The 15,381-nt window shown below is 36.9% G+C and overlaps 1 protein-coding gene across 2 annotated transcripts in view; it reads right to left on the bottom strand.

Moving 5' to 3' along the window:
* Nucleotides 1-15,381, bottom strand: part of LINGO2 (leucine rich repeat and Ig domain containing 2) — a 1,052,619-nt gene that overhangs the window by 156,479 nt on the left and 880,759 nt on the right. The gene's annotated exons all lie outside the window — the stretch shown is intronic.

Here is a 15,381-nt window from a genome sequence, read left to right as displayed (position 1 = left end):
GTACCAGCGTTGGTTTCATTGCTTTAGAAAATTAACACATCCCCTGGCACTTGGTAAGTACCAATGTAGTTACCAATCTGGCAAATGCTTCTTTTCCTCCACACCTGTCGATGAGGCCCACCAGAAGCAGTTTGGTTTCAGTTGGCAAGGCCAGCAATACAACTTCACTATCTTAAGCCATGGACATATTGACTTTCCAACCCCAAGCTTAATTTAGTTCACGGGGATCCCATCCACAAGGTATCACATTGGTCCATTCCACTGACGACATTATGTAGATGGGATCTAGTGAGCAGGAAGTAGCAATTGCTCTAGACTTACTGGCAAGACGTTTGTGTATCAGAGCATGGAAAGCCAAGGAAACAAAAATTTTGGGGACTATTTCAGTAAAATTTCTAGGGATCCAGTGGCATGGGATATATTGAGACAGCCACCCTAATCTGAAAGATAAGTTGTCACATCTGGCTCTTCCTATAACCAAAAAAGAGGCAAAATGCCTGGTGAGCCTCTCTGGATTTTGGAGGCAATATATTCCTCATTTGGGTGTCTTACTCTAGTGCATTTACCAAATAACCCAAAAAACTGCTAGTTTTAAGTGGAGACTGGTATAAGAAGATGCTCTCCAATAGGACCAGGCTGCTGTGCAGGCTTGTCTGCCACTTGAGCCACATGATCTAACAGACCCAATGGTGCCTAAGTGCAAGTAGCAGATGGGGATGGTCTTTGGATATTTTTACAGGTTCCTATAGGTTAATCACAGTGCAGGCTCTTAGGATTTTGGAACAAAGCCTCCCATCCATTGCAGAAAACCACTCTCCTTCTGAGAAAGAGCTCCTGGGCTGCTACTGGGCCTTAATACCACCGACTGAACACTTAGTCATGGGTCGCCAACTTACCATGTGACCTGAGCTGCCCATCATAGGCTGGATGTTATCCGACACACCAAACCAGGAAGCTGGGTGTTCACAGCAACGTTTCACCATTAAATGGAAGCAGCATAAACATGATCAGGCCAAAGAAAGCTCTGAATGCTTAACTAAGTTACATAAAGAAGTGGCCCAAATGTCCATGGTCCCCACTCCTGCTACACTACCTTCTCTCCCCCAGCCTGCACCCATGGCCTCATGGTGAGTTCCCTACGATTAGTTCACAAAGGAAGAGAAGATTGGGACCTGTTTGCAGATGGTTATGCACAATATGAAGGGACCACCAAAAGTAGACAGTTACAGCACCACAGTCTCTTTCTGAGGCATCCCTGGGTGCTGAGGGAAAATCCTCCCAGAAGGCAGAATTTTGAGCTCTGGTTGTTCACTTTGCTTGGGGTGAGAAATGGCAAGATTAGTAATTACATATTAATTCATGGGCTGTGGCCAATGGTTTGGCTGGATGGTCAGGAACTTGAAAAGAATATGGTTGGAAAACTGATGACAAGGAAATTTGAGAAAAAGGTATGTGGACAGATCTCTCTGAATGGGCAAAGACCATGAAGATACTTGCGTCGTATGTGAATGTTCACCCAAGGGTTACCTTAGCCAAGGAGGATTTTAATAATCGAGCGGATAGAATGACTTGTTCTGTAAATACCAGTCAGCTCCTGTCCCCAGCCATTCTTGTCATCACCCAATAGGCTCATGGACAAAATGGCCATGGTGGCAGGGATGAAGGTAATACATGGGCTCAGCTGCATGGACTTCCATTTACCAAGACTGACTTGTCTAAGTCCAATGCCAAGTGCCCAATCTACCAGCAGCAGAGACCAACACTGAGCCCCCATGTAGCACCATTTCTCAGGGTAATCATCCAGCTACCCGAGGGCAGGTTGATAACCACTTCTATCACTGGAGGAACAGCATTTTTTTTTTCACTAGAACAGACATTCTGGATACAAATTTGCTCTCCCCTTATGCTATGCTTCTGCCCAAACTACCATCTGAGGTCTTACAGAATGCCTTACACACCACTGTAATGTTCCAGATAGCATTGCTTCTAGTCAAGAAACTCATTTCACAGGAAAAGAAGCTTAACAATGAACCTGTGCTCGTGAAATATACCGGTGTTCCCCACCATCCTGAAGCAGGTACCTTGATAGAACAATCTTCTGAAAATTCAGTAACAGTGCTAGCTAGTTGGCAATACCTTGCAGGGCTGGGGCAAGGTTCTCCAGAAGGTTGTGTATGCTCTAAATCAATGCTGAAAATATGGTGCTGTTTCTCCCATACCCAGGATCATGGGTCCAGGAATCAAGGGGCAGAGCAGGCACCATTCACTATTACCTTAATGACCTGCTAGCAACATTTTCGCTTCCTATTCCTATGAATTTATGCTTGCTGGCCTAGAAATCTGAGTTCCAAAAGGAGAAATGCTTTCACAAGAAACACAACAATGATTCCATTGAACCAGAAGTTAAGATTGCTACCCAGTCCCTTTGGACTTTTCATGCCTCTTCATCAATAGGCAAAGAAGGGAGTTATTGTGGAGGCTGGAGTGACTGATCCTGACTTCCAAGGACTACTGCTTTACAATGGCGGTAAAGAGGACTATGTCTGGAATACAGAAGATCCCTCAGGATGGCTCTCAGAATTACTATGCCATATAATTAAGGTCAATGGAAAATTACAACAACCCAATATAGGCAGGATTATTACAAATGGCCCAGACTCTTCAGAAATAAAGGTTTGCATCACTCCACTAGGAAAAGAACCATGAGGAGCTGAGGTGCTTGCTGAAGGCAAAGGAAATACAGAATGAGTAGCAGAAGAAAATGATAAATACCAGTTATGACCATGTAACCAGTTACAGAAACAAGGACTGTATGGTTTTTTCCCCTTGATTTGCTTTGCTTTGCTTTGCTTTGCTTTGTGTGTGTGTGTGTGTGTGTGTGTGTGTGTTTGTGTGTGTTATGCACATTCTTCTGGAAAAGTAGTTTGGTTTTGGTTATATGTAGGATAATTATACCACATTAGGCAGAGCTATGATCTTGTTATTGCCTTTACCTGGAGATCAAGTATTATTTAAGATGTGTATGGATGCCAAGTTGGGAAGGAGTGGACTCCTGATGGTTAACTTCATCTGTCAACTTGATTAAAACACAGGGTGCCCAGATTTGGTTAAATATTATCATAGATGTGTCTGTGAGGGTGTTTCTAGATGGGATTAGGTAGATATTATTCCCCATTTTATAGATAAAGCTTTAGAAAAAGTTCATTAACTTGCTGAATCAAAGTAAGCACAAACAACTCATGCAACTCAGTACCAAAAAACCAACAACCAAATCAAAAAATGGGCAGAAGACCTAAACAGACATTTCTCCAATGAAGACACACAAATGGCCAACAGGCACATGAAAAAAAGCTCAATATCACTATCAGAGAAAGGCAAATCAAAACTACAATGAGGTGTCACCTCACACCAATCAGAATGGCCATAATTAAAAAGTCCACAAGCGATAAATGCCAGAGAGGATGTGCAGAAAAGGGAACCCTTCTACATGGCTGGAGGGAATATAATTTGGTGTAGCCATTATAAAAAACAGTATAGAGATTGCTCAAAAAACCAAAAATACACTTACCATATGATCCAGCAATCCCTCTCCTGGGCACATATCTAGAGAAAACTCCAATTTGAAAAGCTACATGCACCCCCATGTTCATAGCAGCACTTACAATAGCCAAGACATGGAAGCAACCTAAATGTCCAGTGACAGATGTTTGGATAAGTTGTGATACACACACACATACACACACACATATACATAGAATACCACTCAGCCATAAAGAAAGAATAAAATAATGCCATTGCAGCAACAAAGATGGACCTAGAGATCATACCGAGTAAGTTAGAGAGACAAATATATATCACCTATATGTGGAATCTAAAAAAATTGATACAAATGAACTTATTTACAAAATAGAAACAGACTCACAGACATAGAAAACAAAGTTATAGTTACCAAAGGGCAAGGAGGAGGGATAAATTAGGAATTTGAGTTTAGCAGATACCAACTACTGTATGTTAAACAGATAAACAATAAGGTCTTATTGTATAGCACAGGTCTATACATTCAATGTCTTGTAATAACCTATAATGAAAGTGTGTGAAAAAAATAGATATAACTGAATCACCATGCTGTGTACTAGAAACTAACACAACATTGTAAATCAACTATACTTCAATAAAGGAAAAAAGTAACCAGTGACTAAGGTTTGCTCTTAGTCCCATCCAACTCAAGACCTGTGGTCTTCACCATCTGTTTTCAGTGACTTTCTCCAAAGATTAAAGGCCAACCCATCATCAGTTAACCCGTAACACTGCTCGGTATCTTTCCCTGGATTCTTCTGATTTTCAAAAGCATCTGCAATAATTTAGAAATCCCTATCTCCAGACATAACTGAAGATTATAAAATGTGCTTCGTCTACACATGTTCTATGTGAGAGACAAAGAAAGATTGCCCTTCCAATACAATCAACCAATGACAAAGCTGGAAACTAAAAGTTTTTAAATTCTGCTCATCTCAAATGCAGAACTGATGCATTTTTTTGAGACCATTTTTCACATCTGAAGCCAAGATAGGTGATGTAGTGAGGTAATGTGATCTTCTTTCATTGCCCCTAGTCTTTGATTAAAGAATTATAGCCTTCATTTGAAATGTGGGCACTTTTTAGTGACTCATTAAAATGATCATGAACTTTATTCCACTTCCTTTTATAGTAGTACTTACATCTTGAGTCTCTTTTAACAACATCATACAAAAGGTTAGTAATGCTAATATTAACAAGCATATAAAATCAACGTTATAATAATCAATTCTATACTAATATACATAAAATAGATAAAGAAGTTCATACTATACAGCACAGGGAACTGTAATCAGTATCTTGCAGTAACCTATGTTGAAAAAGAATATGAAAATGAATACATATATGTTCCTCTATGACTGAAGTATTGTGCTATATGCCAGAAATTGACACATTTTAAACTGACTATACTTCAAAAAAATTAAAAGGATCAATCCTAAAAAATTTACATAAACTAATACATTCATGGTCATTCTAATAAATATATACCAGTAAGTCTACAAAAAATTAGAATTTCAAAAAGCAAAACCTTCCCCTACATTTCACAAATAAAAAAATCAGGGGCCAAGAAAGGTAATAGAAGTACTGCCCCCGTCTCCAATATGGGAGAACCATTATTTGTCTAAGAAAGGATGGGTTATTTCTGCCCTAATGGTCAATTTCACTTAAAGTTTGTCCCTTCAACTGCCGTAATCCTTAAAAAGGCCTGGCTTCTAGGAGGGAGTGGTCTGTTCAGTCATGTCTGAAGCTATTTTTCAGGTTAGTTAAGTATCAAAAATCTTAGAGTAGCCCTGCTGAGTGCATCATTATCTGCTACCTCCGAGTGAGAGCCACAGTTGTCTAACTCAGTGATGCAGGGTCTGGACCTTAGCAATGACTATTTTGGCATCTCAGTCATTACTAAACAAGTCACCAGAGTCATGACCTTGGCCATCAGCAATTTACTCTTGGCAAAAGAAATCTTAGCTTTTAACAGCCTTCTGGAGTTGGTTAAAATGCAGGTTACATACCCTCTTATTTATACAATATATATACATATGGTAGGTACATACCCATATAGAATAAGGTCTCCTCAACTCAAATTATGTGAGTGAATATAGCCTTCTTTTTAATTTATTCCCTTTTCTTATCCATCCAATTATGACAACCGGCCTGGTATATCAGCCACAAAACTGGATATTCACTGGGGCACAAATACAGCAAGAAAAACTGATCAGAGGAATGTAGATTTTAACTAAAGGGCAGAAAGTGAAGCATTTTCCATGGTTAACAATAGAAATGCTTAGATTCTTTGCTTGGCTCTTTTCATTGAATTTATTTCTTCCCACTGTGAGATTTAATTTAAAATGTAAAGGAATTTTACTGCCAGAAAGGTTTACAGAAACTGCTTATAAAACACACTGAGCTGTGTATATTGGAAATTAAGAAGGGTACTGTAAAATTTTAAAAATGAGAGAAAACACAATGAACATTATAAGTATAAGCATAGAGAAATTTATGTTTTCATTTTGGAAGCAAAAAGCAAAATTGGGTCATTTTGAAAAATCCAAAAGGACGATTGGACTCATTTATTACTACATGTGGATAACATTTGGTCTCATAATTATTAATTGAAAATATTTATTCTGTATCTTTCAATTCACCTTGCAAGGACGTCTCTTAAATTTCTTGAAATGCCTTTGAAATAAAAATTATTTTTACATGAGAATGGTGTGCAGATATAGACAATAATTTCAAGGTAACCGTGGTCTCTCAAGAAGAGCACATTCTTAACATTCCATCTAAGAAAATCCAAATCTTAAAGACCTAAAAAGCTAGACTTAAACTAGCAGGCATCTCAAAACAAAAGAAAATAAAAATTTCTTGATTATTGTGAAAAGCTCCTTAATATTCTCTGTAGACATAGAGCCTAGGGAAGCCAGGCAATCAGAAACACTTTTCCCTTCCAAATTTCCAAACATGAAAAATTTAATCTGTGACACAAACTCAGAGGTGTTAATTGAGCGGGTCAGGTATGATGAATATGACAAAGTTTGCATACTAATTAAATTACTTGTCACTGTCCCCTAAAATTCCTCAGACTTTATAGTTACCAAAAAGTAGGAGCCACACTTCTTATCACATAATCGGTGAATACACCTCTATCACACTTAGATCTCATTTCCTGCCATTTCTTTCTCTTTATCCGCACTGAGCTACTGCTATTTAATACCTCTGTACCTTGGCCCACTGAGTTCTCTCTCACAGCAAACCATTTTCTCTCCACCAAACTTCTACTCATCCTTCAAAATCTAATTGAAGTTACCACCACTCCCTGAATTTCCCATAGCATTTTGCACATATATTTTCTACATTACTTAATGAACTATCTGGTAATTATTTAATATTCTGCCTTTCATCCTAAGTTGTAGGCTCTACATAGACAGGGCCGCTCTCAAACATGACGGTATCTCTAATGCCTATTATACGCCTTGACACATGGTAGCAAAATCAAGATTACTGTTTTAAATTAATGAAAACTGTTTTTTGATAATGTCTTTATTCCCTAATGTACTTAATATAATCACCAATCATCCACAACATAAAATTGGAGTTTGTATTGGGAACATATGGTCTTGAGTCCAAACCAGTAATGTTCATATTAACATTTGGTTGAGAATCCAAATGCAGAAAATTGCCTCAGTGGTTGAGCATGGATGGGAAAAGGAAGTTCTTGTTAGCTGATTAGTGAAAAGTTAACTTACTTCTGTGATGATATTAGCTGGAGTTGAGATCTAGAATAGGCCTGCATTTACTAGTATTTCTGAAATTATGGGCCTGGCTCTCACTTTAGAATTTTTAAAAATATGTCCTTTACTAACTGTATTCCTGCTTCCTTTCTGTGATTGTCAACTGGGAGCAGAATTGCCAATATAGGAGGGATATTTGCAAATGTGGTATTGGGACATTGGTTGTCACAGGATGGGAGGAGGCTAGTGACATTATGCAGTCAGGGTGCTTCCATCCTGCAATGCTTGGGAAAATCCACAGAAAATATAAATATCCATCAAAACCCGTAATACTTTATTATGTAATACCTTAAGTGATTCAACAGTCATTTTGTATTGATTACTAACCTCGGTAGACTTAATTACACCATGGGATACATTCTAATCTCATGTTAGTCTATGTATGTAATGTTATTTCATTGTCAAGCACAATTCTTGGCTAGAATTGTTAACCAAGAAGAGCTCCTATTGGAGAACTACAAGGAAAAAATTGACACCCTTCTTCAGCACATTTCCAGGTTGCCCTGAAACCAAGACTTTGATAGATGTGTTACTGATAGAAATTGCTTTTGCTGCCCAACTTTCTTTACTTGAACACTTCACAAAGACCAGTTGTTTCCTTTGAAACTCATCTTTCTTCCTCTGAAACAAATCTTTCTTCCTCTGTGGCAATTCAAGTCGCAAAACATACATATATAGCTAGTGCTGTTTCCAGAAATCCCTAAGAATTTTACCCTGTAAGAGTGAAAGCAGAAAAACCAACACATGAAATCAGAGATGGGTAATGTTTCCTTAAAACAAGTATTTTAAATAGAGAAAGAAATTTAGTCCTGGGTTTTACTGATAGATCTGGGCTTGAATCCTAGCTACAAGATAATATATTTCATGTATGTAAGAGCAAGCCTGGGTCAGAAAATGATGGATTAGATGATTAATGTCAAAGAAAGCAAACATCTTAGCAAGAGGACTTACATATCTGAACAAAGACTAGGCTAATGAAATGAAGTAAAGGGAATCTCTATTTATTAGTAAATGGCTAGCATTAATTCAAGGAAAGAACTCTGACCCTCCCTCCTATCCTGAGGGTTCTGGATTAACTGGCAGAAATATCCCAAAGTATTAATGATTCCATCTGATGACTTAAGGTCACTAGCCTTTTAGGTCACCAGTAGTTTCACTGATAAGGTTCCCTTCTTGCCAAGTAAATTTCTATTTTGCCTTTTCATTCTAGTTTTCCTACCTGACCAGATGTTCTAAGAATTGTGACTTAGTTGGCAGTCTTAATTCTCATTATAGATTAATACTCTTCTATTTGGTCTGTATGGAGTTTTGTTATTGAAATGTATTCAAGTAGATTGCAATTTGGTCAATTCCAGATAAACCGGCAAACACTGAATTTCTGGAATAAATGTTCTCAACTGGCTACCTATCCAGATCCCACCTGCTGAGACTCTGAGCAGCAAATGAGTCCCTACTCAGAAATCAACCTGCATTTTCTATAATGGCAACAACAAACAGTAAACTTAGGGGAAAACCGTAAACTAGGTATTTACGTTAGATCCTTCAGCTTTGTGCCCCAATGGAATATTCAAAATCAGTCCTCGAGAGTCAAAAAAAGCCAAACAGGGAAGTCAAATGCAGATCTGGATGGCTGAAAAGTGAAGAGCAGCTAAGCACTTTAGATGGGGAAAGGACAAGTGCTATTTGGCTTTGCACAGGGATTTCACACCTGAAGTTGATAATCCATTTTTTATAGAAGTCCAGTAAAATCACATCTCTTCAGTTTCAAGTGACAAAGGATCAGAGCTGTACAATACACTGGAAGGAGCAGGCAAATGAGCTAACAGGCTTAAACGGGTTAAGGAAATAGAAAAATAATGAATCACGTTGCTCCACATTTCTAACATGGACTTGGTAATGACTAGGAAGAAGGACATTTTCAGTTTAGTTTTATGTATGAAAGATAAACGTCAAGGGAAAAGAGGTGGTATTTAGCATAGAATGAAAGTCAATAAATAAAGACCCAGTAATAAAAATGAGAAAATGAAGCTTTAGAATCAATAGCAAGTAAGTACATCTGGTCACAAGAACTGCCTAGATTATGTAAATTACTCATAAGAAAAGGAAACAACTTCAATCCCCCAAAGATTTCAACCCAAGGGAAAAACAGTGAAATAAGAAGTAATTCTTAAACCTTCTGGGTGAAAGTCTTTTTATAAAAATTCTAACTGTGACTTCTTGCTGTGGCATATGCCAAACTTAGAAAGAATAAACTATTTGTGCAGGAATGCCTTAAATTAATGATGTTAGTAATAGATATATAGGGTGTAGACAGATAGGTAGTCAGATAAATGGACGGAGACAGAAGACTGCATAGTAAAATAGATAAAAGATAAAATTAGTTTAAATCCTCTGAAAATTAATTGATCTTTAAAGCACTTTAATAATCGCATACAGGGTCTTGTGTTATAGAAATATCTATTACCTTTAAGCTTGATTGTGAATGGCATAAATTGCTTTGAATGAGAAAAAAACAGGATTTTTTTTTCTTCCCCCCTCCCCGCCCCCAGGGCTTCCCAGATGCAGGCCAATCCTCCTTAATACAGTAATCCTCAAACTTGGCTACAAACCAGAATTCCTGGGATGCTTGTAAAGGTACAAATTCCCAGGATCTATATTAACTTGCTCATGAAAAATAGACTTTCGGGGGAGGAGTCTGAGAATAGGAAGTTTAAAGAAGCACAACTGAGATTCTTATGGCTCCAGGATTTAGTGTAACAACATCCATAATTCCAGGAATAAGAGTTTCAATATGTAAACTTTCTCTAGGAGTCAATTTCAGTTTGGGGGAAATTAGGAAAATAATAAATTTTATCTGCTGGCTATATATTCAGTTCAGCTCCCCAACAACGGCCTAAAGCCCACTGACTTTGTTTAAACCTCTGCTAAGAGCTGGGTGGGTCGGGGCAGGGTAAGAGGAAGTAGTAATACCAAACAACAACAACAACAAATGACAGGACACCTGCCTACAGAGAGCTTACAGTCTGGCTTGGCAAACATGAATAACAAAGACAATTGAAGCTTATGAAGCCCTCATCCTCTGTAACACAACATTCCTCTCCTTCCTTCTCTGGACTTATCTGTGGTCACCACACATTGCATGACCCAAATTGCAATTCTTTGCTGTTCAAAATAAATCCATTTTGAACTGTTCTGTATTCTGATTCTGATTGTGGTTATTTGAATATTACATGTATTTAACTTCATAAAACAGTTTATCAAAAAAGTCAGTGCCTCCATATGTAAATTTTTTAAAGCTTCAATGACACAAAATGGTAGATCAATGTCTACAAAGTTTGGAACCAAAACCCCTTAATTTTATATCCAGCCAAATTTTCATTTATATGAATGAAATGGCAACACACATTTTCAAGTGTTCATGAGTCCAGGAAGCACAGGAGTAATAAGACATTCTTTAAACAGTACTTATTTATGAAATCCAGCCAAACAGATAAATCAAAATAATTCCAGATACAAAATTACAAGTAGTGAGCACAGAATTACTTATATAATTAAGATTAAACAGCTGTAATAATAGTTACAATTACCAAAAAAGACATCAATGTTCTAAACCTTGACAGTATAAAAACAAAAATGTGCAAGTTTGGGGAAAGAAAATGAAAAGAATTATAAGGGTGCCAATGCCATCGTGTTTCATAACAGGAAGTGAATCCACTCTCTAAAATAAAAATATAGCTAAAGACTAAAAAAAAAACCAAATAAATAAACAAAAAAGCACCCCCCCAACAAACAAATCCCATTTTGCTGGTAAAATAAGTAGCTGTTTTAGTGATTCAGGTCAACATAATGCTATCAGTGTGAGCCTGGGTTGAATCACAGTAAAAAAAAAAAAAAAAAAAAACTGATGGACTCCTGTAGCTAATTTAGTCCAGTGAGGGGAGATGGCAGTGGAAACCTTTGAAAACTGAGATTCAATACCCAGGTATTCAACCCACTGAAAGAAATGAACACAGTGAAGAATGAAGGCATGAACGAGTGTGGGGAGCTATCAGGTCATGTAGGAGCCCAATCAAGCAGGACAACACAGCACCTTCTCTTCTCTGTCCTTCACTGAATTGTTATCGTGTTTTTCCCAACCAGTGTTCTCAGGCCACAGAAAGAAAGGCTGCGCTCCTACATGGTTTCAAGAGGAGGGCATATGAGAAACCTCACTGGTTACTAGAGGATACTGAGGGTGTGGGCAGGGTTGAAGGTGAGGGTTGGGAGCAGTAGAGGATGCAGTGATAACTGCAAGGAGTTTTTAGGACACTTGATAATTTATAGTATAAACTATCAGGTACTATAGATTAACTTGTATAGTTTGGGTATTTTAAGCAACTCTATAAATCTGCAAAGTATGAAGTAGCCTACAAAACTATGTGTTTATACACTGTTTTCTAAGAACATCAGATTGCTTTCTCAAGACTACCACATTATCATCTCTCTTTAAGGAAACAATTCTGATTTACAGAGTCAGGACTTGGTGTCTGCACTCTAATTCAGTTCTGGAATGTGCTACTGACCTACTGTTGTGAACACTTTATTCTCTCACAGGCTCAATATCCCAAGATTCCTTGATCAGAATTTTTCCCAATAAGAGCTCTTTCTCATGAGAGGGTATAGCTCAGTGGTAGAGCATGTGCCTAGCATGCACAAGGTCCTCGGTTCAATCCCCAGTACCACCATTAAATAAACCTAATTACCTTCCCTCACTTGAAAAAAAAAAAAAAAAAAAGAGCTCTCTTTCTCCCCCAAGCCTTTTGGGCCTGAGGCCCTTTGGCTGATTTTCTCTGTGCTAGGTTAGTCCTGATTTCCGTGTCTTTGTTGAGCAGACATATGGGAAGGGACAAAGTTGTACAGCACTGTCAAAAATGATTTAATAAAGCTCCACTTTTTATTTTTAAAGAGACTCTTGGGAAAATTCTCTCCCCACTCAGCCCCCCATGAGGCAGCGATCACCACAGGCGCACACAGCCCTCATCAGTCATGAACTTCCAGCTGCGCCACAATCAGCCCCCTTCAGATGTGACCGCCTGCGGGTCAGGAGAGAGCCTTCAGTTGGAAACTTCCTGGCTAGTCAACAGAGAGGTTGTTATCTCTGGGCTCCTTTCCTCAACAATCTCTGCCTTCAGGATGTATCAGAATTGGGGAGGATAAGAGCCAAAAGAATTGCTACATAATTATCCTACCCTGTCATCCACAGTAATCTCAACATTTTCTGAAATGAACGTATCAACAGTGCTCACTGAGTGCTGTGATACGCCAGGGACACTTCACAGCACTTAAACAATGCTGACTCACCTAATTCACTTGATCTTCCTAGTAATTTTATGAGGTAGAAACAAACCACTATTATCTCCAATTTACAGATGAGGAAGCTGAGGTATAAAGAGGTTAAACAACTTGTCCAAGGTCACAAAGCTAGTAAGACTTCAAAAAATGGGAAATTAGGTCTTCCCAACAACAACAAAAAACAGATCACTGATTTTCAGAAAAGCCATGTGAATCAAATCAAGTTAATATATTCCTGGGGATTCTTTTTTGTTGTCTATGCCAGTAACTTATTCAACCCTAGAGTGTCGGGTTAAGACCAAACTATAAGCCAGCTCTAGATAACCAGAGGTACTGGGAGGGTTCTGCAATTCTGGAAAACGGCACGGATGGCATCCTTTTGGTGAGGCTGTAGTAGCCAGGAGGATCAGACTAATCTCTAGAAAATTCCCTCTAAAAACCCTTTTCCTCACCACGGATAAAACTGCAACCCTACTAAAGCAACAAGAGCTTTTAGGACTTACCCTGTTTCTCACCTATTGTCAGGTGGAAGATGACAGAAGCTCTCTACTCAAGACTTGATGGAAAAGAGAAAAAAAAAACAAAAATTAAAAGCAAAAATAAGTTAGGAATAAAAACTATAAGTTTGTACTTTAAGAGAAACAAACAAAAACCACCAGCTAGCCTAATCTAGCAAAGATAAAGTACAAAGACTGATTGTATTTTGATAAGGGGAAAAAAACTGCAGTTTTAGAGGAAATTAAATTTTTGAAAACCTACATAAAATAGTTGATTTTCTAGGGAGATAAACTATGAAAATTGATTTAAGAAATGATAAAAATCCTAAATAGGTCAATAAACCATGGAGGATATTAAGAATGTTTTCAAAGAGCTACTTTCTGAGGTAGCACCAAACAGTCTCAAAATTACAATTATTTTATTCTTAAAAGAACACATAATTCCTATATTTAATGTATCTCAGAACACAACAAAATACAATAAAGGAAGATTTCTAATTATTTTACAAATCCAGAGTAATACAATGAATTTGGAGACAGTTATCACACCCACATGACAAAATTACACTGATTTCACTTATGATCAATGAAAAAAAAACTAAAACTCAGCAGTATATTGTGAGAATTATTCATTATGATCAAGTCTTATTCTTAATAAACAAAGATATTTCAGTATTTGTATATCAATAACTGTAACTATTTTTCAATAAAAAAGACCAGATAACCCCTTTAATAGATGCTTAAGAGGCATTTGATGAAATCTGAAATCCTTAATAAATGGGGATTATGTAATACTTTAAGTAAACACGAATTTACATTTACGCATGCACACATGCAGCTGCATACCCACTAAGTATACGTATGAAATACCAAAGGTCAATATGGTGTTTAGACCTGATATTCTAGAAGCATTGCAGATAAGGTCAAGATCAACTTAAGGGTATCTTTTATCATCATTTATTATTATTCTGGATGTACTGACAAAGTTGGATACTAGGACTATGATCATTTACATAAAAAAATTATAAGCATTTGAAGATGATATGACTATAATACTATAAAACCCTAAACAATAAAAGAAATTTGAATTTAATGAGAACTTATTGACTATTTTTTATATTCTAAACAATGATTCATAAGAAAACTTAATGAAAAAAGTCCTACTTACTATGGCAATAAAACCATAAAAGTTCAAAAATAAACTTAATATAGAGGTTGTAGAAATTATAAACTAATGAAGACTTGAATACAGTGACATATTTTGTTCTTGAGCCAGATAATTCAGACTGATAGATTGTAAAGCTATCAATGTTCCCTACATTAATCTAGAAATTAAATGCTGCCTTCCCATAAAAACACCAACAAATTATTTTAGAACTGATTTGGAAGAATAAACAATAATGCAGATAAATCTTAAGGGTAATCAGGGCTTAATAAACCTACCAAACATAAAGACATACAGTGATTAATAGAGTATGGTGCTTGCCAAAAAGCAGAGCAGTGGAAGATAAGAGAGAACTCTAAAATAAACCCACGTATATGTGGGAAATTAATGTGTATAAAAATGACATTTTAATTTAGTAGAAAATGGTTACCTATTAACTAAGTGTCAGTGGTACAATTGGAAGTAATCTGAAACAAATAAAGCTAGAGCCTTTATTTCTTACACAAAATTCAGAGTGGATCAAATATTTAAATGTAAACAATGAAAATACAAAAATCCTAGGAGAAAATTTAAGTGGATGTAACTTGATGGTAGGAAATGTTTAAAATATGGCAAAAATCTGAAAGTCATAACACTGATAAATTTAAATCAAAATCAAAATCACCTATTCGTTTAAACAACCTAAACATAAACAGATAGGCAGTAACTTCAGAGGAAACCAATCTCAGTATCATTAGAAACCAAAGGACCAATAACCATAACACATTAAATACCTAAATATCAATGAGGCAAAGATAAATAACTGACAATGCTCAATATTAGTAAGGTTATAAAAATTTAATCAGAGAGCTCACTGTGTGTGTCATATGGTAAGACATTTATTGTTTCTGGGCGTTTAAATTAGCACAACCTCTACAAGATAATCCAGCAGTATCTAGTAAAATGAGAAATATTAATAACTTTGACCTAGTAATTTCACTTAGTAAACATTTGTGTAAGAGCAGAAAGACATGTATTGAGAACT

This window comes from Vicugna pacos, chromosome 4 (assembly GCF_048564905.1).
Source record: "Vicugna pacos chromosome 4, VicPac4, whole genome shotgun sequence".
Taxonomy (NCBI): domain Eukaryota; kingdom Metazoa; phylum Chordata; class Mammalia; order Artiodactyla; family Camelidae; genus Vicugna; species Vicugna pacos.
This window is presented reverse-complemented; position numbering and strand designations above follow the sequence as displayed.